This window comes from Gobius niger (assembly GCF_951799975.1).
Source record: "Gobius niger genome assembly, chromosome: 22".
In the NCBI taxonomy this organism is placed as follows: Eukaryota; Metazoa; Chordata; class Actinopteri; order Gobiiformes; family Gobiidae; genus Gobius; species Gobius niger.
In genome coordinates this window covers 19,160,688-19,186,964 of record NC_136873.1, presented here as the reverse complement: position 1 = coordinate 19,186,964, position 26,277 = coordinate 19,160,688, and the positions used below count along the sequence as shown (strand labels likewise).

General features: G+C 40.4%; 1 long non-coding RNA gene across 1 annotated transcript; it reads right to left on the bottom strand.

Annotated features, from left to right (window-relative positions):
• Positions 1-2,725: 2,725 nt before the first annotated feature.
• Positions 2,726-5,942, bottom strand: LOC306981614. The gene is made up of 3 exons (XR_013794120.1): positions 5,390-5,942; positions 4,750-4,790; positions 2,726-3,460 (listed from the first exon to the last, which is right to left on the bottom strand). It is a non-coding gene; the product is annotated as an uncharacterized lncRNA (long non-coding RNA).
• Positions 5,943-26,277: the final 20,335 nt, after the last annotated feature.

Sequence of the window (26,277 nt, the reverse complement as noted above, 5' to 3'; positions counted from 1 at the left end):
TTCCACTGTCCGGTATATTATCGTTGAGCCAAGTCTTGTGAATATGAAAACACAACTATCTTTCACCATCTGCTGAGAGGAGGGTAGCAGACGAATATAATCCAGCTTATTGTCCAGTGAGTGTACATTAGCCAGAACAATAGAAGGGATAGAAGGTCTGTGTGGTTTAGCTGTGAGTCTTATTCGGATACCTCCTTGTTTGCCCCTTTTTTGTTTCCTGTTGCGCCTCTTGTGACGCCTCCACGGCGCTGCAGGTGTGCCACCCCCTAAAAAAGTCCAAATGGTACGACCCACATGTGCTCTTGTTGTGTGGCGTCCGCGGTAGCTAGTTGAGTTGTGTGACAGACGGTGGCAGAAGCGGGAGGTAGAAAGCAGGCCGGCGGTAGGCAGGCAGAAAATCAGGTTTTCAAAAACGAAAAGAAAGACAGGAGAGGGAGAGAAAGTTAAATGAGGGCAAGCAACTGTTTACTCAGTTCTTCGACAATAGAGGTGAGCTTAAAACATATAGGTATCGTATTTAGGCTAATATCAACATCAGGAGAAAAGCAAACATTTATTTCTGTAATCTAATCTAAATATGTGTAGCTCACGGAGAGCAAACAGCGTGCCGTTTATGTGGTCAATAACGTGATCCAAAGTGAGAGACACACACGGAGGAGCTGTAAAATGAAAGGGAGCTCACTTGGCTGCTGTCCTCTTCTCCTTCAAAGACAGGCACCAAACCGTTGTTTTCATGTATGGCCCCATAATCTGTTAGTGGGTCTTGCAGTCAAAAGAGTACAGTGTTCCCTCGTTATCGCGGGGGGTACGTTCTAAAAATAACCCGCAATAAACAAAATCCGCAAGTAGTCAGCTTTATGCTTTACACTATTTACTACGATTATATATTTTTTAAGTCTGTAAAACCCCTTACCACACACTTTATACACTTCTCACTCATTCACACACGGGTTCTCCTTATGCCTGGTGTCACCGTGTGTTTAGTTTGTCCAATAAGATTTTTAGATTCACATTACAGACGTGGGGATGGAAACATTGTGAGCTGCTCTTGTCTCCTCTGTGCATTTGTTCAAACTAAGAGACAATCGTAGCTACGACCAAAGTTTTCTTATATCAGTTTCAGCTTCAGAAGGCGAGTTTTTAGCTGAGGCGAACGCCACATGCCAACAGTGTTTATTTTTGCGGAAAAGTGCAGAGAAAGTAAACGCAGAGCCGAAGTTTTTTATTTATTTATTTTTTTACGCGAAGTTGGACCCGCTTATGCCCGGCCTGTGACTCTGTGGTATGCGCTGTTGTGTTGACGTGACACAGAGATTCTCAAGCCAATCAGGACGCAGAACACAATGCGTGTATGGCGTTCATGCACTGTAAAAAAGATGCAAAATTGTACTACAAATAAATCCGCGAAACAACGAAAACTGATTTCATTGACTGAATTTTGCCACCAAGTCTAAATTGGTGGATAATGAGCCATAAAGATTGCTTATGGTATTGGTCCACACAACATTATTAGAATTAATATACTTTTATTAGCTATACACTGCAATAATGCACTGTAGGATCTGTTAGCAACCTTTTAAAGACAATAAATGTCAGTTTCAGGCAGAGCAGCAGCAGGCCCCTCATCATGCCCAGATGAAGGCACTAGTGAGGGTGTGACAGTGAGGCAAGGTGAGCTATAGCTGATTCAAAAGTTTTTTTTAACATTAGTAAGTTAGTAAGTTATTAATTAACAGGTTTCACTGAGTACACTAATACTACACCCATGTCGCCTGTATTGTGCGTCTATGTAGCAGAGGCAGAATTAGTAGAGGATGAGAAAGAGGCTGATATAAGTGAAGAAAGGGAAAGTGATGAGGATGTTGAGAGGATTGAGGAAGAAAGAGAAGACACTGAGAGACAGAGGAACACTGATGATGAGGGATTGTCAGAGGACCCAGGACTGTGGCCAGAGAAACTCACTGATAAACAGAGGAAAGAAATTGTTCAAATACTAGCCAGTGAAGGGGGTGCAAAAACTGGCATTTGCAATATCTAAAGATATGGAGGGCAAACCATTCCCAAATTATCTTCAGTATGCCAAGTCAGCTAATGGCCGTGAGAGAATCAGAAGAGATTGGTTTATACACTGCTCACAAAAACTTAGGGCACACTCAAAAAACACAACTAACTGCAAGTCAGTCAATTTTCTGGGATATTAGACTGTCCAGTTAGGAAGCCACACTTATTGTGAATCAGTTTCACTTGGTGTTGTGGAAATTAAACAGACACAGGTGGAAATGAGAGGCAATTAGCAAGATCGCTCCAAAAGAGGAATGGTTTTGCAGGTGGTGACCACAGACCATTTCCCTGTCTTCATCCTTTGTACCGTATTTTTGGAACACTTTTGCATTTGTCCAGTGTTCTCACCACTAGAGGCATCATGAGGAGCATCTACAACCCACAGAAGTCGCTCAGGGAGTGATGCTCATCCAAAATGGCACGTCCATTCGTGCTGTGGCAAGAAGGTTTGCTGTGTCTCCCAGCGCAGTGTCCAGAGCATGGAGGAGATACCAGGAGACAGGCCAGTACACCAGGAGACCTGGGGGGGGGCGACCGAGGTCAACAACCCAGCAGCAGGACCGCTATCTGCTCATTTGTGCACGGAGAAACAGGAGAAGCACTGCCCGAGCCCTACAAAATGACCTCCAGAGGGCCACAAATGTGCATGTTGGTCCTCAAACCAACAACTGTGCCGCCTGAAAATAACTTTTTAGACAGGGTAGCGCTAGACCCCCGCTCCCCTTTGGTAATTGTAATGTTCTATATTTTATTCTAGGCTTAGCCCCTTGCCATATATATCTAGATATAATTTTGTCCCACTCTTTAAATTCTTTTACCGACACCTCAATTGGAAGATTTTGAAATAGGTATAACAGTTGGAGTAAAACGTTCATCTTAATCACTTCCACTCTTGATACCAAACTCAAGTACGGTATCAAGTTCCATCTTACCAAGTCCATTTTTATCTTTGATATTATATGGTCATAATTTGAGGATTTCAATTTTTCAAGCTCTTTTGGTAAATTAATACCAAAGTACTTCATAGTCGTCATATTCCAATTAACCTTATAACTCTGTCTTATACTTTGATTTGGTTCATAGTTGAAAGTTATGACTTGGGTTTTTTGGACATTAACTTTGTACCCCGACATTATTCCAAATTCCTTAAAAGCATCCATCAATATAGGCAATGATGAATCAGGATTCTGCAGATAAATCAGGACATCGTCCGCAAACAATGCTATTTTCTGTTCCACACCTGACATTACAATCCCCTTGATGCTATTATTTTGTTTTATCCACTGGCTAAGTGGATCCAGAAAGATGGCAAATAACAAGGGGCTTACCGAACATCCCTGGCGGCAACCCCTTTCTAATTTGATAATGTTGGATAAGCTACCATTGACCTTGATCCTTGCTATAGGACTTGTAAAGTCCTCCAAATCCATACGACACAAGTGGTTGTTTGTCTTATCCCTTAATTACGACCATATAAGACGTTTACTAAAACACGACTTTACGACTTTATTTTACGTAGTGTTTTGCGATGACGATTCCAAAACTCAAACGCAAAGAAATAAATCACAAACTTGCAAAATTAGCCCCACATGCAATAAGTAAAGCAGTCCCAGATCTTCAGCCCTGCCACACCTGTGGAGGAACTGAATGTCCAGCGGTGCCAAAGGCACCTGGAGGAAATGCTCTACAACAGTTTATTTCAGATTGTTTATAATATAATGATGATAATTATTAACAAATATTACTGGATATGACGTAACTGACCCTTCAGCCAATCAGAGCGCAGGCTCACCTGCCCAAACGCCCTCGAGCTGATTCACGTGTTTTCATTGGACAGAGCGAGTGTCCGTCAAATCTAGTTGGAAAAAACCTGCGAGCTAAACACAGCTGTGATGTTTTATATTTTTATCCTTAAATGACGAAACTGTGGAGAAATGAACCACATCAGTTTCATCAGGACATTTGGCTGCACGTTCTCCAGAAGAACTCAGAAAGAGATGCGGGACTTTGTGGAGAACAGCAGCGGAGCCGAGGCCAGACTTTGTCGGGATGACAGAGGTGTTTCCCCGCATCAAACGCACTGGAATCCGGGGCGGATCCGAGGCTCGCCGCGGTCACCGGACACCCGGACGTACGGGAGACACGAGGACGTTTGAGGACAGAGATGGAAGTGACAGGAGAGTTTATGGAGTTGGCAGTGACGCATATGGAGGAGAAGACACGAAGGCGTCAATGGTGAGTTGTGCTTTGGTGTCGCTGTTGTTGTGAGTAAAATGGCGATAACCTATAGCTCACACATATAATATAATAAATGATGAGAGTGGTGAATGGCGCCGCTGCTGCGGTTGGGGAGGTGTGATGCGTAATAGCGCAGAGCGCGCTTGGAGAGCCTTTGGCACCGCTGGACGTTCAGTTCCTCCACAGCTGTGGCGGGGCTGAAGATCTGGGACTGCTTTACTTATTGCATGTGGGGCTCATTTTGCAAGTTTGTTATTTATTTCTTTGCGTTTGAGTTTTGGAATCGTCACCGCAAAACACTACGTAAAATAAAATCGTTTCTGAATTGGGTTAAATGTAATGTACATGCCCTCAATGGGAGCTTGGGGGCGCTGTTTTAGTAAACGTCTTATATGGTCGTAATTAAGGGATAAGACAAACGACCACTTGTGTCGTTTTCTGTTGGAGGACAGTCTCGACTTGTATATAAAGTCTGAATGGTCTCAATACACCTGTAGGGATGTTACCGGCTGTCCCGTGAAGGCAGGCAAGGAGGCATCAAACTCGCGCTCAAAAAATGATTTATTTACAAAAAACATGCAAAATAAAGCGAAACAAAAAGCGTAGGACTTAAAGAAACAAAGGAGACAAACACAAAAAACTGGGTGCAGCTTCACGGCAAGCTGCTCTCCTTTTGACAATCAACACCTACCAAGATTAGTAGTGCCCCACCTCACCCACCTGGTAGCAACCACTCCACAGGGAAGGGAGGTGGGGCAAGTGGTCTTTAACATAACCAAACCAAAACAAAGATAAGCAATAAACAATCACAAATTATACAAACAATAATCAAATCATATTAAAGCAATATACTTGACGACAAGAACCTAAAAAACCCATACATCACAAATGAAACATAACATCCCCCCTTTAAATCAATCCCAGTGCTGCAGCCCAACATCCCCAGGTGTCACCACTGATCACCCAGCTGAGCTGACAGCACTAAACCAATCAGAACAAACTAAATTAGACCAAACAATACAAAAAGCAAAATAACAGACCACTCCCACATACAGTGAAAGGAGGGGTGAAAGCCCCCCTTTCACAACACCTTTCATGAAAGTTAAACCTATTCATTGTTCTGAACAAGAAATCCCACCTCACGGAATCGAATGCTTTTTCAGCATCCATTCCCATTATTAAAGCTTCTAGTTTCTTATCACTAATATGTTGCATAATGTGTAATGTTCTGCGAATATTGTCATGGGTTTGTCTAATGAATCCGGTTTGGTCTAAACTAATAATGTCAGGTAAAATCTTTTCAATGCGCCGTGCAAGAATTGCTGGGAATAATCTATAATCTATATTGAGCACACTTATAGGCCTATAATTAGAACAGTCGGTTTCATCTTTGCCCTCCTTAGCAATTACTGATATGATTGCTTCTCTCCAAGAGTCCGGAATAGCCCCTCCTTTCAATACCCAATTAAAAGTCTTGTGTAATAGTGGAATCAACAGTTTTCTAAATATTTTGTACCATTCTGAAATATAACCATCTGCCCCAGGGCTTTTATTATTTTTGAGTTTAGAAATTGCTGAGTTTATTTCTTCTGCCGTTATTTCAGCCACCAATAAATTATTTTGCTCTTCTGTTATTTGTGGCAAATGTATTTCATCAATCTGGGGTTCATTGTTATTATGCACCTGGTCTGGTCTTGTGTACCAAAGAATTCGTTTGTGGATCTTTAATTTTGTAAACATGTCTTCCTGTTTCCTGTTTTTTAAGCCCATATGCCAGTAATTTTGTCAACCTACTCCCAGCCTCACAATATCTTTGTTTAGTATATATCATTTTCTTCTGAATTTCTTGTGACAAGATCTCATTGATCTCTGCTCTTTTCATTTTAATTTCAGCCATGATTTTTCTGTCTACTGTGTTTTTATGTTCAATTTCCAATCTTTTCAAATCCCTTTGTAGAGTTTTGAGCCTTTCTTGATTCTTTTTTTCCCTCAATGCAGCTCTTGCTATTAATTTCCCTCTCATGACTGCTTTGCACGCATCCCACAATATTGATGGATAAACCTCCCCATTGTCATTTTGTTCCACATACAAATTTCCTTTTCAATTTCCTCCTTCATTTGGCCATTAAGCAGGCTCGAGTTTAATCTCCATACTGTTTTTTTCTTTTCTGTCCCCAAGATTATATTTAAATATACTGGACAGTGATCAGACAGGTCCATCACTCCACTATCACAGCGTTCTATTTTGTACCTATCTCTTCCATAGATTAGAAAATAGTCGATCCGTGAGTACACCGAGTGCGGTGCAGAAAAGTAGGTATAGTCTCTTTTAGATGGGTTTAGTTCTCTCCATATATCTAAAATTCACAGATAAGATATTATTTTCTTAATTTTTTTGCCTATTGCATTTTTCTGTTGTGCTTTTCCTGATGAATCTAGCTGTGCATTAAGTCTCTGATTGAGATCCCCTCCTCCAATTAGCATCGCCTCTCCCTCTTGTTGTCAGCAGATCAAAAACATGTTTAAAAAAATCCCAATCTGAACCTGGAGGAGCGTAAACGTTCAATAAGGATATTAATTCCCCTTCCAATCTGCCAATCACCAAAACATACCTGCCCTCTTTATCTGTAATTATCTTCAACAAATCAAAACTAATTTTGCTTGATATCAGTATCGATACCCCTCTTCTCCGACCTGACTTGTAAGAAGATTTAAAAACTCCTGATTATAACCACTTCTCTTCAGCTTTTCACACTCTTTATCCGTTAAATGGGTCTCCTGCAAAAAGAGCATCCCAACTTCTTCTTTCTTCATTTTACTAATTACCTTGTTTCTTTTAACTGGGTTCTCCAAACCGTTAGCCTACTTTCAATTTACTATTTTGTGTTGTCATTTACCAAACCATTGTTGTTTCAAAATCAATGTCTCTACCCCATATGCTACAAAAAACTAACTTTGTGAACAGTAATTAACATAAGAACAAAACAAGACACATAGGATTTCCAAACCTGAGGTTTTACAGTCTTCAACCTTTCCTGAGCTCACTCCAAGCTCCGAGGGATAGCCCCTGTGAATCAGGGGGCCCTCAAGACCTTTTTTGGTCCTTTCCATCAGTCAAATCTGTAAACCAATTCCCCAATGGTAACATATAAAGGAAAATTGTCATTTGTCCGCACTTGTCCTCTGCTGGAAGAAAAAAACCTGAAAAAATTGTCCACCTTGACCATACTTATTCAACATCTTGAGCAATCTCCGTCGATCTTCTGAAGGCTTGTAGGTTCTCCTTGTATCCCAACATGGAAGTCCCCGCCTGGTCCTGACGTTGGTGGTAGCTCAAGTTTTTCTCTAAGTAAAGCTTCCACTTTCTTTGATCCCATGTAAACGGATATTGTCCCTTCTGGCCCTTCCTTCTTGATCAATTTGTTTCTCCTCAAACTTTCTGTGGAGAATGATGAGCTCACGTGTGAGTTCCTCGATGCTCTGGACACGCTCCTCCGTGCCCCCGATCCGTTTTTCAGCTTCATCAATCCTGTGATTCGCCGTTCTCAAATCTTCTCTGATGCCGTTTAGACCGTCTGTTGTCTCCCGTCTAAACTCCCTTATCTACCGCAGGACTGCCTCCAAATCTGACATTTTCTCGTGTACTTGCGTTGTTTTAGATGTTGGGAGCTGCTTCGCTATGGTGTTAGCATTTTCGACCCGGAAGCGGAAATCGCATGTGTGTGTTCTTGTACTTGTATTACGTTGTGAGGACATTGTAAAGTGAGGACATTTTGGGTGGTCCTCACTTATTTGAAGGACTATTTGAGGGTCAAGATGTGGTGTAAGGGTTAGGATTAAAATTGGGTTTAGATTAAGGTTAGGGTTATGGTAATACATTATGTCAATGAGTGTCCTCACTAAGATTGAAGTACACCATTGTGTGTGTGTGTGTGTTGTGTAACCCTTCAACTGTGACAAGGCCCCAAATGGAAGAAAATGGATGGATGGATGGATGGATGGATTACCTTAAAGGATCTGTATCATGCTATTTTAGCCATTCCAAAGTAAAGTATAGGCATTTAGATGATATATTGTACCTCTACCACTATGGAGCACTAATTTTTGTGATAAATATAAGTATTTTCAGGAGGTATTTTTCAAACCCAGAAGACACAACGCTTCGATTCAGTTAACTCCGCCCCCTCTCTCCGCTCATACAGCTTTACTGTAATAAAAATAAAAATACCACAGCAATAAGTGAAGTTACTTCACAATGCAATTATAAGGGGTTGACATCTGCAACACAGCTTCATAAATGGCAAACACACAGGCTAATACACGTTTTGATTGACTCACGGCTCTGTCCTGGCCGCTTCCTCGGGTGTTTACAATAATAGGTCTCGCGTTGGTTATAAAAGTGAATCCACTTTGATTCTGGCCAAGATTCACCAAGCATCCATCAGTGACAGCCAATGAAAAACTCTATTTTGGAAATAGTCACAGAACATCGAAAAGAAAAAAAAAAGAAGATGTTTGAGCTCTGTGAATGGCACTGGCAAAAAGCACAATCAGCGGCTAAAAGGCTCTTCTTTACGTTCTAAAAGTGAATTTCCAAAAGTTTTATTGAAGAGACACTGTACTCTGCAAATACTTTCTGACAAACAGCGATAACATGTCAGTAAAGATCCACCCGGCCTCTGCTGTCACTGCTGTGGCGTGAGGCCCCTCCCTCTCTGCTCCCAGTGTCTCAGTGAAACCCTCTCATAATCGCCTCAAGTTTAGGTAAATCTCATTCATAAGTTACTTTGCATGTCCTTGTTTGGTGATCAGTGAAGGGGAGATTTCGTGGTGCTGCATGTACGGAGGGTTTCATAAATCCCATTTTTTCTCTCCATTTGTGAAGTTTGGGTTTTGCTCGTACGGACGCTTATAGGCAGAGTGTCACGGACAGTTTTATAAATGAGACCCCAGGTTTCTCCAGAGTAGTTTAGAAAGAGCTCAATCTTCACATCTTGCAGTGCAAACATGACATCTGTTCAGACCCTCAGGGGGTGCGCTTGTTTTGGCGGCAGGGACAGCGCTCTTTATTTTGATAAGGAAATAGCATAACAACATGGCTAAAAGCGTTTGCATGATATAGGACCTTTAACCCTGACCTGGAAACCATACCTTAATTTCATAAATACAAACATAGCCAAAGCAGTGGGTATATTGGGAAAATCCCAGCATCTGATTAACACAAATGTTGCAAAGATCTTGTACTACACAATGATGTATCCATATATTAATTATTGTAATATTGCTTGAGCCAGCACTCATAAAGCCAAACTTGAGCCAATTCTTCATCTCCAGAAACGAGCCTTAAGAATAATCTTTGGTGTAGATCGTAGACATTCCTCAAGGCCCCTGTTTTTAAAAAAAGCCAGTGTTCTTAGTGTTTACCAGGTTAACCACTTCCAAGTTGGTCAATTTGTTTACGGTTCAGTTAAAGGGCTACGGCCACAGCACCTCAATAAAATGTTTTCCTTTAACAATGAATTTCATAGATTTCCCACTCGCTGCAGCAATCTAATCAGAGCACCTTTTGCTCGCTCCAGACACTCCCAGTTCAGTGTTCTATACAGAGGACCCAAAATATGGAATATCCTGCCAACTCCTCTCACAGAGCTTTCCCCAATTCAGTTTAGAAAATCTCTTAAATCGTTGCTTCTGAGTGATCGCTATTTTCCTCTTGGGATCCATTTCTAAACCCAGTATTGAATTGATTTAATTTACTTTATTTTTTTTGACAATTGCATGCTCACATTTGCTTTTAATTTTAACTTATGGAGGTTGCCACTCATTAAGCCCCTTAAGGGTTTTCAGTAACCTTCCATCACATTTGTGAAACCAGATGTAATCAAGCTATTGTTTTTATTATGTGAAAATAAATCTAAATCAAATCAAAACCCTTATCCCCTGAAATGAGAAATATATTCCCGGTAATGTCCACAAATATGACTTTTATTTGAAACAAAACATGTCTGTTCCTTGAAATTTGAGACATTAATTCACATCGACATTTTGCAAGAAAGATTTTAATTCCAACTTTTTAGGTCAGCTCTAATAAATACTGCTTGTAATACTGCTTTTTCAATGATCTTTGCATATATTATTGACATTCATAAAGCAACTGCATGCAGTTGTATGTATTTATTATTCATGTATACCAAACCTTTTGCTTAAAGGTCCTATATCATGCAAAATCGACTTTTTGGAGCTTTTAGTCATGTTGTTATGCTATTTCCTTATCAAAAACACCCCCAGAGTGGTTTGTGGCTTCATTCACGCAGCTCTCAGTAATCCTCCTGAATCCTGCTCTCTGAGCAGCTGCGTGAACGACTGACCTGTTCAGTTGTGTCGTGACAGCGGAACGGAAGTGCTCGGCGTCTGTAATGTAATGCCTTACAGCCTGATTTTAATTTGTAAAATAGCTTTTTCATTATTTCTGAGAGAAACAAAGAGAAAAAAAAAATACAAATAAAAATAATTAAAAAAATAAAAAGGATGTGCCCGAGGTGCTTCCAGGTCAGCTGTGGCCAAAACAAACACATCTCCTGAGCGTCTGAACAGATCAGTCATCTTTGCGCTGCAGCTGAAGATGGAGCTCGTTGTCACCTATTCTGGACACACCTGTTCTTTATTCTTACCTAACGATAATGTCACAGAGAAAAAGAAGCGCGTTTGACTAGAGGACGGGAGTTTATTCAACCTTTTTCAAGGAGAGGCCACCCAGCTGTTTTTTTCTCCGGGATCCAGCGACTTTCACCAAAATATTGTTTTTCTGTGACTGTCTCTGATGGATGTTTGGTGAACCTTCACCAGAACCAAAGTGGATTCACTTTTATAACCAACGCGAGTCCCATAATGTAAACAGCGATGGAGCAGAGCGGTGAGTCAGTCCAAACGCGTGTTAGCTTGTGTGTTAGCATATTAGCTTGTGTGTTAGCCATTTATGAAGCTGTGTTGCAGATGTCAACTCTGTATAACTGCATCGTGAAGTAACTTCACTTATTGTTGTTTATTTATATTACGGTAAAGTTATATGAGCGGAGAGAGGGGGCGGAGTTAACTGAATCGAAGCGTTGTGTCTTCCGGGTTCGAAAAATACCTCCAGAAAACACTTATATTTATCACAAAAATGAGTGCTCCATAGTGGTACAGGTACAATATATCATATAAATGCCTATACTTAACTTTGGAATAGCTAAAATAGCATGATATAGATCCTTTAAATGAGTCAGAAAAAAACAGCAGCATCCCATATTATCATTTATGTAGTGCAAAGTTTGCGTCATGAAAACTGATTTGTCTCCAATATCTAATTTGAGGAGTAAGATCATGGTTAACCCCCCCAGATGTTATTAAAAACTCTGTAGGCTCTCACTCTCAGTCCCTTTGGCGTCGGGGGAAATTACCGCTCTCAAAAACTGTAATTACGGCTTTGTGAGTATTCGTTAATTAGATTTAAATGGAACAGCACCACAGTCACATGGGCAGATACAATACGGCAACATGTCAAGGTTGGTTTTTAATTATGGTCACACTCACAATAGAGCTAACTCGGTCATCAGGGATTTTAAGGGGAGAAGCTACAGGCATTTTTATGTCTTTATTTTTTAGGGTTAGCCCAGTTTTGAAAGAGCCTTTCTACAGTGCCTACTTGAATAGTTTGCTGACATACACTGCCTGACCAAAATAAAAGTCATGACAAAAACAAGATCATAAGTCACAACATGATGAAACAGATTACCCAACAATTTATTTTTATTTTTATTTTTTTTATTTGCAATTTATGGGTTTGTGCGCTATAAATAAATAATAATAAAGAATGATATTAAATAAAAACAAACAAAAAGAAACATATGTATATACGTACATACATACATACATACACACCCTACATACATATACATATATATACACACATATACATGCATGCATTCACAACACATAGGCACATTTATGTACATACACATACAAATGGATACACAAATACATATACCCATCTGCGCGTACATGCACGTACACATGCATACACATATACACACATACATTACATATCCATTCAATTCAAATTCCCTTATTTAAAGTACTGTAGTCTCAAAAAAAATAGTTATAAAGTAAAAGGGAGGAGGGGGGTTACCTTGAAAGTCAGTTGTTACCTTGTCATTTACGTTGTATACCTTTTAGTCCCATTCTACATTATTTTATTAAATACATTCTAGTTTATTATGGAAAGATATTGTTCCCAAATTTCCCATCTGTTTTCGAATACCTCATTTTTAGTTCTGAGACTCATTGTTATTTTTTCCATTTCGTGTATATTATACATTAAATCTTTCCATGTATTCAGAAAAATACATGTTTTTTGCCAGTTTTTTGTAATTTGTTTAATCATCATTATTCTTGCAAATAGAAACAGGTGCGACTCTTTCTCCATCATGTTGTCCGGAATCTTTCCAAGTAGTATAGTTAAGGGGTCACTTTCAATTTTGGTATTGAACATCAATGACAGTTCCTCAATGGATTTTTCCCAAAATTCTTTTATAGTCCTGCATGACCAGAAGACATGAGTATGGTCTGCCTGTTGTTCCCCACAATTTCGCCAGCAGTCGGATGTTACATTTTTATATTTCTTTTGTATATTAGGTGTTTTAAAGTACCGATTAACAATTTTCCAAGAAAATTCTCTCCAATAATTCGAATGTGTAGTTAGATGAATGTTTTTACAAATTTGTCCCCAATCTGTTTCTAAAATAGTTATAGAGAGTTCCTTTTCCCATTTATTTTTAACTTTATAGATAATATCCAGGTTTAGTTTCTTTATAAGTTTGACAATTTTTGTTAGGAATTTTCTTTCCACACCCACGTCATGTTCTGATCTGATGAAATGGATGAATATCCTCAACATTTCTATTTTTTAGAGCCTGCTGAATGTAGCTACGAATCTGAAAAAATCTGAACACATGAGCATTTGGTATCTCATACTGTTGGGCAATTCTTTCAAAAGACTTTATTTCTGTATCACCGAGTAATTTTCCAAATATAAATAATCCTTTGTTCGTCCATCTTTGGAACGTCTCATCTGTTTTATTTGGTATAAAATCAGGGTCATTTTTCATTTCAACCTTAAAAGACTCACAGAAACGGAATGACGGTATGAGTGTTTTATTAACGAACATGAATCATTATTGGGGCTCAGACCCCGGCGGAAGACTGAACGAACGATATGGAATGCATGGCTTTGACGAATGATAGCCATGATCTTCCCCGGAGCCTGGACCCTGGTGGTGGTGGAAGACCTGGGTTGGCCACGTGATGAGCGGAGCCGAGGAGGAGCCAGGCGGAGAAAGGGGTGGAGGAGGGTCGTAGCACGGCTGGCAAGCGGCTGAGTGATTGACCAGGAAGCTTAAAAAGGGGATCCTGAGCGATGACAGGCTGCTGAGGGGATGAGCAGCTGCGGTGATTGGCTGTTGTGAAGGTGCGGCTTGATCGGAGTCCGTGATTGGATGATGATGGGTGATGAGGTGATGAATGAATGCAGCTGGTAGGTCTTCCAGGTTGAATTTGCGCATAAGCTTCATTTGTCTTAAAAAAAGTCCCTTACAATTTTTTGTTCATGACACATTTGGTTCCACACTTTAAGTGTTTCTTTTACCCATATGTTTTTTTTTTTTCCTTCAATTATAAAATATCTCGGAATCAACATTAGAAAAGACTTGGATAATCTCTACAACAAAAACTTTGGAGAATTGATAACTGTAATTATGCAGGAATTTAATAGGTGGTCACTGATACCTTTTTCAAATCAAAATTATACATTAGAATGTGCTCCCAAGATTTTTATTTCTTTTTACAGCTCTACCTATATATATATACCTCAAACTAACCTTTAAACAGTGGGACTCAATGTTCTCAACATTTATCTGGAATTAAAAAAAAGCAAGAATATCACTCAACTACCTAAAACTTCCAAAGGAAATGGGAGGTTTGGGGTTTCCAAATTTCAAATCCTATTATCAAGCAGCACATGTTAGAAATATTGTTGAGTGGATGACAGGAAAACTGAACACAAAATGGAGAGAAATGGAGGCATTTGAAGAACATATTCCGCTCAATACTCTCCCCTTTGTTGAGTGTAAAAAGATTACCCAGCAATTTAATGTTTGAAAAATCTAGATAGATTTGTGTTGTGTTGTGTTTTCAGATTAGAAGATAGAGGGTTCCCTCACTTCTGCCCTAGCATGCTTAGATGTGTTCTCGGACAGCTCCCTGAAATTTTAAGTATTCAAAGCTTTCCAGATGGACTGATGAGACCAGCTAGTGGTATTTTGTGAGTCTTGAATACCATTTGCTAGGATATCAACGGATACACGTAAACATATGCAGAAAACCATTCAGGGAACTTCTACTACGATAAAGGCTAGCCAGCGGGCTGCACAGGCTAAAGCTACACACAATACCATGGTTGCACTGGAGGATAGCCAGGAGGGCGACATGACGGAAGGGCTGCGGTCGATCGCTGTGCAGATGGAGAACTCTGTGCGGGCATTGCATTCGATGCAAAGATGTTTGCGAAGATTGATACTATCCAGGAGGAATTTCGAGTGGCCGCAGCTCGACGAGAGGTGAAAGAGGAGTTTGGTGCTCTGGCGAGATCACTGTGCAGATGAAGACACAAAGAGTCGGTGAATACGCAGCAAGAGCTGAAAAGGTCCCTCACCGATAAGAGTAATAAAGTGGCAACAACGAACCAATGTCAAAACAGTACAAAAAGGTTTGGTACATGTGCATGGTTCTGGAAAACAAAAGTTGCAGATCGGGATCAGGATTGTAGGACTGGAAGAAGATGCTGAGGCGGACAACCCTACCCGCTTTGTGGCAGATCTTCTGATGCAGATACTGGGGAGAGAAAAATGTTCCCTCCATCCCTGTCCTGGACCGAGCACATAGAACACTGGGTCCAAAACAGTTGAGCGTCCCCAAGCTTTTCTTGCCCATCTGTATTACTACCCTGACAAGGAAAAGCTTCTAAGGTTATCCAGAGAAAAGGGCAAGCTTTTTTTCAATGGCCTTTCGAGTACAGTGGTCCCTCGCTATAACGCGATTCACCTTTCGCGGCCTCGCTATTTTGTGGATTTATTTTAAGCACAGTTTTGCATGCACGCCATATGCACATTGTGTTCTGCGTCCTGACTGGCTAGTCGCGGAGTGAGCATAGAGGATCTTTGTTTGTCCCGTCAACACATCAGCACACACGCCACAGAGTCACAGCAGCACAGGCCGGGCATGAGCACAAGTAAACACAGTTTTCACATTTTTTAAAGTTATTAATAATTCGGCTACAGTTTTTGGGTGGTTTATCGCATTTTATTCATGTTTACAGCCCTAGTCTCTAAGCCTTAATTAATTTAATGCATTTTGCTATTATTTTAAAATACTTTAACTAAAAATAAAATAAAAGGTATGTAAATGTAAATAATTTACAGCACCCCCTAGTTTGAAGTGCTCCTATATTAACAACCAGGTCAAAACTGATCCAGCAAAATTTAGTTTGTGATGATAGCTATCACAGTTCTTGTAATTGATTAAAAAAAAACACACACACACACACACACACACACACACACAAACACACAAAAAACTATATTATGTTCATGATCACACAAAATAAGTATAATTACCCTCATCAAGAAGGTTCCGGCCACATGCAAAATATATTTTATATAGTTCTTATATACACTGCTCACAAAAACTTAGGGCACACTCAAAAAACACATCCTAGATGTCAATCAATTCGATTTTTTCGGATGAAAATCTTTATTCATAGTGTAGGGCAATGTGTTGAGAACAAGAAAACATAAGAATGATAAATGGAAATCAAATTCTCAGCCCCTGGAGGTCTGGATCCAAAATTATTGTCAAAATCAAAGTAACAAATCAGGTCACTGATTGATCCAAATTCTGTTGAAATTCCTCCAAACGAGTCTGTATCATCCTCAGTCGTGTGTGTGGCCTCCACGTGCCTGAATGCACTCCCTACAACGCCTGGGCATGCTCCTGATGAGACCACGGATGTCCTCCTGAGGGATCTCCTCCCAGACCTGGATTAGAGCATCAGTCAGCTCCTGGACAGTCTGTGGTGCGACGTGGCGTTGATGGATGGACCGAGACATGATGTCCCAGATGTGCTCTATTGGATTTAAGTCTGGGGAACGGGCAGGCCAGTCCATAACATCAATACCTTCATCATGCAGGACCTGCTGACACACTCTTGCCACATGTGGCCTGGCATTATCAGGCATCAGAAGGAACCCAGGGCCCACAGCACCAGCATATGGTCTTACAATAGGTCTGAGGATCTCATCCCGGTCCCCAATGCCAGTCAGGGAACCTCTGGCTCGCACATGGAGGGCTGTGCGGCCCTCCAATGAAATGCCTCCCCAGACCATCACTGACCCACTACCAAACCGGTCATGCTGGATGATGTTGCAGCAGCAGAACGTTCTCCAGGGCGTCTCCAGACTCTGTCACGTCTGTTACATGTGCTCAAGGTGAACCTGATCTCATCCGTGAAGAGCACACCATTGGCCAATCTGCCAATCGGGCTGCACGGTGTTGGACAGTAAGCACCAGCCCAACTTGTGGACGTCGGGCCCTCATACCACCCTCATGGAGTCGGTTTCCGATCGTTTGAGTACCAACATGCACATTTGTGGCCCTCTGGAGGTCATTTTGTAGGGCTCGGGCAGTGCTTCTCCTGTTTCTCCGCGCACAAATGAGCAGATAGCGGACCGGCTGCTGGGTTGTTGACCTCAGTCGCAACTGTCAGAACTGTCTGGCTACAAACTCTTTTTGCTATTTTGCTGTCTCCTTATGAAAATGTGTAAAGACATCCTGTTCAATATATGCACTTAGAATCAGTTTGAGAAATACATTAAATTATTAGTTATTACAAGTTTTAATTTGGGTTTGGGTCTCCACCTTTTTCTGTTTTTTTACAGCTCCATCATCTGAGCATTCTTATTCTTATTTACAATACTGGAATATAGACAGTATTATAGTATTTCACTGAGTCTAGAGGCGTCTCTGACATGAGAGAGTTATCACACATGCACTAACGCACTCCTCTCGGTACATACTGTATATAATGCAAAAATGAACATTGTAATTGTACAGAGCCCATAGGCAAGGCAAGGCAAGGCAAGGCAAGTTTATTTGTAGAGCACAATTCATACACAAGGCAATTCAAAGTGCTTCACAGTTGAAAACAAATAGAATCAATAAAAACATCAACATAAAATTAATCAATTACAGTAAAAGGCGAGAGTGCAGATAAAATACTTTCAGTCATATGCATTGGTAAAAAGAACTGTTTTCAGCCTGGATTTGAACATTGTCAGAGTTGAGGCCTGTCTCACATCCTCGTGAAGACTGTTCCAGATTTTAGCTGCATGAAACTGAAACGCAGCCTCACCGTGTTTATTATTGACTCTGGGAACCACCAGGAGGCCCCTCCCTGAAGTTCTCAGGGCCCGAGATGGTTCATACGGCTCTAACATGTCAGAGATGTACTTTGGAGCTAAACCATGAAAAGACTTGTACACGAGCAGAGCTGTTTTAAAGTCTATTCTCTGAGTGACAGGAAGCCAGTGCAGAGACCGGAGCACTGGACTAATATGGTCATATTTCCTGGTTCTTGTCAGGACTCGAGCAGCAGCGTTCTGGATGTACTGTAGCTGTCTGATAGCTCGTTTAGAGAGGCCAGTGAGTAGGCCGTTACAGTAGTCTAACCTGCTGGAGACAAATGCATGGATAAGTCTCTCTAAGTCTGGTTTTGACACTATTCCTCTGATCTTAGCAATGTTTTTCAGATGGTAAAAAGCTGCTGATGTTATTGCTTTGATGTGGCTGTTTAAGTTCAGGTCTGAGTCCATGATCACTCCTAGATTTCTAACCTGATTTTTTGGTTTTAGAGAGAGAGACTCAAGGTGACTGACAACACTTTGTCTTTGTGCCTGTGGGCCAAAAACAATGATCTCAGTTTTGTCTGAGTTTAGTTGGAGAAAGTTGTTTTGCATCCACAAACTGATCTGTTGGATGCAGTGACAGAGAGTATCTACAGGCCCATGTTCACCAGCCGTCAGTGACACGTAGATTTGAGTGTCATCTGCATAGTTGTGGTACGACACATTGTTGCTGTTTATTAGCTGACCCAATGGAAGCATGTACAAGTTGAATAAGAGGGGTCCCAAGATTGACCCCTGGGGGACTCCACAGGTCATGGCAATTTTGTCTGAGACACAGTTGCCAATTTCAACAAAGTACGTCCTGTCCTCGAGATAGGACTTAAACCAGTTTAGAGCAGTACCAGAGATTCCCACCCAGTTTTCTAGCCTGTGAAGTAAGATCCCGTGGTCCACTGTGTCAAAGGCAGCGCTCAGGTCCAGCAGAACTAAGACTGAGACCTTACCTGCGTTGGTGTTCATGCGGATATCATTTGTCACCTTGATCAGAGCTGTCTCAGTGCTGTGGTGGGGCCTAAAGCCTGACTGGAAAGTATCAAACACATTGTTAGACAGGAGAAAGTAAGTGAGCTGCTGATATACTACTTTCTCTAGGACTTTTCCTAAGAATGGCAGGTTTGATATGGGCCGGTAGTTGTTCATTACCTTGGCATCAAGGCTGCTCTTTTTTAGAAGAGGCTTAATGACTGCTGTTTTCAAGGCCTTTGGAAATGCTCCAGTCTGGAGTGAGATGTTAACTAACTGAGCAAGTTGTGGTAACAAGCTGGTCAGCACAGACTTCAGAAATCTAGTGGGTAATTCATCAAGGCAGCATGTACATGAACTCAGACCAGAGATAACCTCTTCGATTGTTTTGTCAGTAACAGGTGTGAAATGTGTCAGCTCAAGGTGTTTATCTGGTGGCAGAGTTTCTTTTTGTGTTGTGGAATTTATGGCATTTTTAATGCTTTGGACTTTGTCATAGAAAAATATTGCAAACTCATTACACTTAGATGTCGAGATTAGTTCTAGGGGCAGTGAAACTGGAGGGTTAGTTAATCTGTTTACTGTGGAAAACAGAACACGAGAATTGTTTCTGCAGTTTGCAATGATTTTAGAGAAGTACTTCTCCCTTGCTCCACGCAAAATCTGGTTGAACACACAAAGTACTTCTTTGTAAACCTCAAAATGAACCTGGAGCTTTGACTTGCGCCATTTCCGTTCGGCTTTTCGGCACTTTTTTTTTTCCGGCAAAGTCAATGGGCGACTGGTCACTGACGGGCACTTCGTGCCAGGACCTCTACCATGAGGTAGGAATGTGCGAGCACTTTCAGAACATATATAGTTTATGGTAAACACTGTTTTCGTGTGGGAATATTCTTTCTTTCTTTCTTTCTTTCTTTCTTTCTTTAGTATTTTTCAGGTTAAGCCCAGTTAAGGGAAAAACTACTGAAAAAGGACGTTCCACATTATTAAGCAGATCATCATTTTCAAGCAATATGGGAAAGAAAAATGATTTCTCTGCTGATGAAAAGCATGAAATAGTTGAATGCCTTGGTCTAGATATGAAAACCTTCGATATTTCATGAAAGATGAAGCGTAATCATCGAACTTATAAGAGATTTGTGGATGATTCAGACACACTCAGGTTTGTTCAGATAAAGGCACAATATGGACGGTTTCTGCCAGACAAATACATCAGATGAATAGAACAGCAGCTACAAAGCAGCAGACATGTATTTGAAGCGGCTGGTGCCTCTGGAGTCTCCCGAACATCAAGGTGTAGGACCCTCCAGAGGCTGCAGTTGTGCATAAACCTTCTATCCGGGCCTCCTCTAAACGGTTAATTGAAGCTGAAGCAGAAACGGCTGCAGTGGCTCAGAAATACATGAAGACTCATTTTTCACTGATGAGGCCGTGTGACCCTGGATGGTCAGATGGATGGAGCAGTGGATGGTTGGTGAATGGCCACCATGTCCCAACAAGGCTGTGACATCAGTAAGGAGGGGGCGGAGTCAGAATCATGTGGAGAGAGCTGGCCAGTCCCTTTAGGATCCCTGAAGGTGTGAAAATGACCTCTTTCTGACTGACCACTTTCTTCTATGCTACAAAAAGAAGAGCTGTGTTTTCCCGAACAAGATCATCTTTATCATGACAATGCACTGCTGTAAAGAATACCTCTGAATCACTGGCTGCTATGGGCAGAAAAGGAGAGAAACTCATGATGTGGACCCCCTCCTCCCCTGACCTCAACCCTATTGAGAACCTTTGGAGCCTCAACAAGAAAAACGTCTATGAGGGTGGGAGGCAGTTTTCATCCAAACAGCAGCTCTGGGAGGCTATTCTAACATCCTGCAAACAAATCCAAGCAGAAACTCTCCAAAAACTCACAAGTTTAATGGATTTAAGAATTTTGAAGCTGCTCACCTATTGAGATGTTTTTGATTGAAATAGCTTTTGATTTCAGTAAATATGACCTCCTAATCCTGCAAATTCAACAAATGACCATAATTAATTACAAGCTTTAAAATGTATTGAAACGATGAGTTGCATAATAATTTGGAACAGTGGATTGAGTTTTTTACTATATTTATTTTTGAAATAAATACTGTTATCACTGGGAGATTTTTTCAACCACATTTAAATGATCCTCGACCTGTTAAAGACTTTCATTTGAGTTGACAATTTAGGAAATCAGAGAAAAATGTAATTTACATAATAATTTGGAATGCAGTGTTCACATTTTTCTCTGTATAATGTATAAATTAAGAGCAGGGTTCTCAGTATATTGTCAGATACCGAGAGGGCACATTAGCGCATTCCAAAACTAAGACCCTAGAGAAAAAACTTTAAAAACAAACAAACATAAAGGCAGTAGCAATACCGTAAATTTAGATTGAGGGAGACCAAAGGGGGCAGGGCGGTCGGCGAGGGCCGATAATCGCCGCTTGCGGCTATATTTGTTTGTTGTTTTGTCCCAGGTCACTTCCCTTAAAACCTGCCTATTGTGGAGTCAGACTGATTTATTTGATCCAATCATGTGGTGTTGTGTGCAGTGTGCTGCTGTGCCGTTACAAGATGTACATGTTGTTTTGTTTGCAGGGTTGCCCACCTTGCACGTGTTTATGGTGTATTTGGATCATAAGCTCTCTGATTACTGCAGTGAAATGGGCTGTAGTCCTGCCTATTTAATGGAAGAATAAATAACGTACGTCTTACTTCTGACTCTGTTCGTTCACATCTCTGCACATAACATTTTGCTTTAGTGCCTGTGTCTCATTGTTACTATTTAATTCTTACAGAGCCCTTTAAGCCCTATATATACAACATATGTCTGTTTTAAAATCCCAAAAGTCTAAAAAAAAGCAAAGGAGGGACCTGGCGGCCGCTGAACAACAATGTATCAAAGTCATCCTGTCTCCTGCCGCTCAATGATACAAACACTAAATTCAATCCTCAAACGTTCCACAACCGTCATGCAGCATTGATCCTTCCAAAGTTATGAATTTTAACTCTGATTATTTCAATTACTCGTCACGGAAAACACATTTTCCACACTTCAGTCGTAATGAATGCAAATCTGATTCAGGGAGGTGTGAATGTGCGAGAACTGTATGTCAGTCACGGGGAATAAACCTGGAGTTGGTTTTGATCAAAAGCTGCTGAATCAAGTTGAAACGCTGCAGATCTGTAAAAATAAAACCTTTAGGAGTGTGGACATGAAAGCGCCGTGGCTCCAGAGGTTTCAAAGGGAATAAATAATCTCAATCAAACGCAGATTACGCCGTGCTGAATGCTAACACGTTAGCATGAATTATTAATGGGGTTTAGAAGCACGGCTGAATGCTACTATAGCTGTGCTACAGAGGGATCCTATGGGGAAGTAGGGCTGGGAGATACTGACAAAAATGAATATCAAAAAAATGAATGAATAGCAATATTTTTGCAAACTAACAGAAATAGGGCTGCAAGGTTTATCGATATCAAATGACAATCAAGGTTTTGACTAATAACCTAACCTCTTTTTTTCACCTTCTGTCTTGGGGTGATATATGTTCACCAATCTGGGTCAGAAAAATCAACCTTTTAATTTCTTTTAGAACATGCTGTTTACGGAAATCTAAATTTCATGAAGTATGGAGCCTTGCAAAAAAAATGACCATGATAAGCTTATGATGTCCACTTTATGAGCTGATTAGAGTTTTATGGACACTGCACGTCTTCAAAACAAAAGAAATGTGTTCATGGTTTGCCTGTTTTTGATAATGGGCCACAAAACACTTATGTTTTCTGTTAATTGTCACCATTGTGAAATAATAGAAAAAACAAAACCTGCAGTATGTGTCTTATGTCAGAGCTATGGCCCATAAATATTCCTGTTACAGCCACTACATTAGATTCTGGACAATTATATTACATTTTCAATTATGTCTCATTGCAACAAATATTATCATTTGTAAAATGTTGACCATAGGCCTGTTTTGGTTTCCCTACTGCCACATATTACACTAAACTTCCAAGGCCTGACCCTTTAAACGACACCGAAACATTTTTTTAAAGAGAAAACCATAAAACAGCATTGTTGGAGAAAATCATCTCATTTTACATTGGCATCGCTCCTGTAAAGATCATCAGATCTGTTTCATGCGACCTGCAGCTGAAGCATGTTCGCATGATGAATAACAGCTCGTACAAGGAAAGGAAATGGGTCATTTTCTATTCACCCCTTTCGTAAAATCGCAAATCGAATTGCAATATTTGTCCAAGATATCCAAAGTGGGTTTTTTGTCAAAATTAGAAATGTACAGTAAACATCTTAATTTACATCGCTTTGACGCAAAAGATAATTGTCCTGAACAGACTACAAAAGGGCCAATATATCCCAATTCATCCCAACAAGCCTGGCCTTAACCATCCGTAAACTCCGGTAAATTATCATTTCCCTACATGTACGTCTGGGTCTGATCTGAGTGGCCGTGTTACATCGGCTGAATTTCTACCTACCATTCAGCGAGCAGGGGAGGCGGGTGTTGTAGGTGATGTCAAGCATTTGCGCCGACTTGTGGGTTGTAAGTTTGGCAATGGCGGCGGATACGAAAATAATGGAAGCTCTTCAATCCGTTCTGGCTCGGCTCCCAAATATCCAGAAATTAAAATCGAAGCCTTGGAATGTGCAAGGAATGCTCCGAAGAGCATAGCTGATAGCTGCCTCACTCACTCTGGCGCATTACATACGTCACGACCAAACGCTAGCGAAAATCAGATGCAATTGTTTCAAAGTTCACCCCTCCCACCTGATAACGGAGCTCAATTGAGAAGTTCCAGACCCCTTGTACGAAACGCAGTAAGTACGAGGGTATGGTGAAACCAGGCTAGCAAAAAAATGCCTTTTTTTTTTTTTTTTTTACATAAAACGACTCATACTTACAGTGGGTTGCGTACGTATTGGCTTTAACTTTTTGACATTTTGCCACACTTTGGACCATAAACATAAATATATTTAGTTTAAATTTTATGTGGAAGACACACACTAAGTGTGTCTGATGTACTTCATGATGCTGTCTGCTCCACAATAGTCTCTTAACACACCTCTGAGACCATCACAGAGCAGCTGTATTTGAACTGACATCAGATTACACACAGGTAGACTCTATTTAGTCATTATGGCAACATGTGATCATTCAGAAATCTTCATCCAACGTCTGAAGGCAATTGGTTGCACTAAAAGGAAAGGGGGGCCGGTACTTATGCACGTCCCACTTTTCAGTTTTTATTCACAAAAACATTCAAAATCATGTAGAAATTTCACTTCACGACTGTGCACCACTTAGTGTGTGTCTTTCACATAAAATTTCAATTAAATATATTTATGTTTACGGTCCATAGCGTGGCAAAATGTCAAAGTTAAAGGGGGGGGGCGATACTTACGCAACACACTGTATGTCAGAAACTAGGGCTGGCACGATACACCTTTGTCCTGATCCGGTACGTATTTCGTTACAATGAGTAATTATGATATGTAATATGTTTCCTAGAAAAATGTGTAAAAAAAAAACAGTCAAGTGTCCGAAGTTTATAAACTAAATACCATTTGACATTTATTGAAGTGTTCAAATTAAAAAGTGCATTTTCACAAAATGTAACAAAGTGCTTTTACTGGAAAACAAAGGAGTGCTGGATAAAAATAGATCCAAACAAAAAGTATTAAAAGTATTGCAATACTTGGTAATGATATTTCTAAATTGAAGGTGAGTGACTCGAAAACCATCCTGCAGAAGTGACGTTTGAGGCACAGCTTTTATTTTGTCTCTCTGGGACACTATGGGCTTCGATCCTACAAAACAAACAGAACAAGAGTAGTCGAAGTAATAACAAATGTGCCTTGTCTGTGAATAACCATAGCAATGCTGCCCTCTGCAGTTCATTAACAGAACTACAGTTTATCATTTCTTCTGTCAAAAATTATGACCTCAAAATCACACTACATCCTATTAACGTTCACCTTTTTCTTGATTTGGTTGCACTGAATCTATCTTCATCAGCTGAAAATCCCAAATGTTTCACATATTTAGAAATCTAAGGAAAATCGACCACTTTTACACTCATAAATCAAAAAATCACATAAAGCCTCTCACGTCCTCCTGCGGTAAACGCCCCACTCTGTCGTCTGAGTGATGATTTGGACGTGAGAGTTATCCCATCGACAAACTGACCGGAGATGAGCGATTGTGTGTTCTAAGCCTTTTCACTTTTCAAGCAGAAAACATTGATACGCATCGATCAACGCAGTCGGCGGAAACATCAACAAACGGCGGAAAAAGAGGGGAGAAAAACCAGTGATGGAAATGTCAAATAAAAAATATATAGGCTATTATTACAAGACGCTGCAGGTGAATGGGGAAAAATGTAGCAAATATTGCAATATCAATTTGAAACTTTTGCTGTAGATTACTGACATGAATATGAGGAAATAATGTATGCAAGTTTGTGTGTCATTTTATGTTTTCATATAAAAATACACAATCTGCATAATGGAAAGAGCCAGGTCTATATGTGTATGTGTTTTTTTTCATTTGCTGATATACACTGCATTCCAAATTATTATGCAAATGACATTTTTCTAAGATTTTCTAAATTGTCAACTCAAATGAGAGTCAGCATAATTTTCAAGTCTTTAACTTTTAGAGGATCATTTAAATGTGGTTGAATATAGTAAAAACCTCAAAATCCACTGTTCCAAATTATTATGCAACTCATCGTTTCAATACATTTTAAAGCTTGTAATTAACTGAAAATGGTAATTTGTTGAATTTGTAGCATTAGGAGGTCATACTTACTGAAATCAAAAGCTATTTCAATCAAAAAAATATTAACAGCTCAAGTTATATTTTATCATAGGAGCCCTTGTGTGACAGCAGCTTCAACATTCTTAAGTCCATTAAACTTGTGAGTTTTTGGACAGTTTCTGCTTGGATTTCTTCGCAGGATGTTAGAATGGCCTCCCAGAGCTGCTGTTTGGATGAAAGCTGCCTCCCACCCTCATAGAAGTATTTTTGTTGAGGCTCCAAAGGTTCTCAACAGGGTTGAGGTCAGGGGAGGAGGGGGTCCACATCATGAGTTTCTCTCCTTTTATCCCCATAGCAAGGCAAGGCAACTTTATTTATACCGCGCATTTCATACACAAGGCAACTCAATGCGCCTAGCAGCCAATGATGCAGAGGTGTTCTTTACAGCATGACATGGTGCGTTGTCATGTATGAAGAGGATTTTGTTAGGGAAAGCATGGCTCTTCTTTTTGTAGCATAGAAGACAGTTGTCAGTCAGAAACTCCACATATTTTTCAAAGGTCATTTTCACACCTTCAGGGAGCCTAAAAGGGCCTAAAGGGGCCGACCAGCTCTCTCACCATGATTCTGGCCCAAAACATGACTCCGCCACCTCTTTACTG